We start from the raw sequence: 1,978 nt of genomic DNA on the forward strand, positions 1-1,978 counted from the left end.
TACACGTTCCGTGTTCAAGAGCACGGAGCTCTTCGAAGGTTGGCCTGTTGACCTATGCCTCTCAAAGGCTTAACATAACTCAGTTCTCCCCCAGTAGGTCGCCCCGTGCCAGCTGGGTTGTGTCGTTTCCCTGCGACGAACCAGACTGGTAGGCATGGAGGCGATGGTTCGAAGAACCTTGACGCGCTTTGCGCAGGTGGCGACCGTTCCAAAGATGACGGGTGTCTCCACAGACAAAACACCGTCGTGTGTTTGTGTGCTGTCCAGCAGCTCGGAGCTCTGCTCCCTCGTTCTCAGCATAGCTGAGATCCAAGAGCACAGGCCCGCTCGACGAGCGGTTGGAGTGCATTCCAACCAAGTTGTGCCGACTTGAAAGTGAGATCGGCATTCAACGCCACATTCACCACCTCTAAATGAAGACGGATGCACACGGAAGACTTCCATTCCGGCCACGTCAGTGCGGAGGCCTTACATAAAGACGGTCACTGTCACCGCCTCCGGAAGGGGATCTGCTGCCATCCCGGCAATGAGAGTGCGCATTCCTTGAACAAAGTTTATCAGCTCCTTGCCGTCCGCACGCGATATGCCTGGTTAGGCGGCGAGAACACTCGCGAGAGCTGCAATTCTAGCTCCGCCCAGGATGGAAACGCAGCTTTTTGACCGAAGTGCCGCACGTCAGTGCCCATTCTCGCGCTCGACCACCGAGGTTTGAGATGGCGGATGCGATGGCAATCTCGACCTTTCTCACTCAGAGCAGGATTCTCTCCATCCTTCCCCTCAACGACCTTAACGCTTACCATGAGCGGCTCAGGGCGGGAAAAGTCATCTGTTACTGGCGGTGGCGTCATAGACGCAAATGATGCAGACATCTTCTGCACAGGTGCTCTAGCAGCGCGATTTCGTAACCTGAACACGCGTCTATACACGCACCGATTGACTCGGGGCCTTGCGCAGCAAGGTGTTGCATGGCCTCAGGGCGAAGCAAGGACATCAGCGTTTTAAGCCCGTCCTACATGCCCTGAGACAAAGAGGAAAATTGCATATCGTCACAGAGGGTCAGTCTAAACGACTCAGGTGGACATTGACTCGAAGTGCTACCAAGTGCAGCGGAGCTGCCGTAGCTTTGCGCTTAGAGGAAGCTTAAGTTTGGTCACCGACCTTACGTTCTTCACAAGAACCAGCACGAGTGTAGCGGATTGCAATTCACTACCTCCAAGAGTAGTAAGAACCTTAACCCAATGCTATTAAACTCTTTCGTATAAAATGTAAACTGTATTTCTTTGTTTTATCTGCGGCAAAGCCGCCTAATTTAAAATGTATAGATTTTCCTAAATACATATAGTAAAATCTAAATACATGCATAACTACTCGCTACCCAGCCACGTACCTTCCGAGGCATCTTGGACACGGCCCTTCAGATGCGCGTGGAGTGGCACGTTATCCACTGGATGAAGACTGCGGGGTTAGCTGTTCTTCGTCGGATGTTGTAGATAACATCGGAGCTCCAAAGGAGTGGAAAGTGAGGGTGACTCCAGACGATTCGGAGTGCGTGCTCACGCTAAGCACACCGAGACATAGAACCTCTGTACAGAGGCGACGGCGACGCCATATGCTGGCTGCAAGACGCCGGGCGTCGACCCTGATCCTAGGTGTGTCTACCGTAGACGATGGCGCACGGTTTTACACCCCCGTCAACGGTATGACTGGGGAGGAAGATGGCGACGTCCGCCTCAAGGCTATGCCTGCAGTAGATGCTCTTTTTGAGCTGGACTAGATGTCCCTTGAAGAGCTTGGCAGTGCCTTGAAGGCAGGCGATTTGGCCAAAGTGATCCTTATACGACCGGACGAGGAGATAAACTCGTCATTGCTTCTGAGTGAAGCTGTCTTGGAGGACTCCACGAGAGTGCTGGACGCACGGAGGGATCGTCGATCCTACGGAATCCCTTGGATCCGTACTATCCTTTGGTAAAGGAATTTC

Source organism: Plasmopara halstedii, assembly GCF_900000015.1.
Source record: "Plasmopara halstedii genome assembly, contig: Scaffold_658, whole genome shotgun sequence".
In the NCBI taxonomy this organism is placed as follows: Eukaryota; Oomycota; class Peronosporomycetes; order Peronosporales; family Peronosporaceae; genus Plasmopara; species Plasmopara halstedii.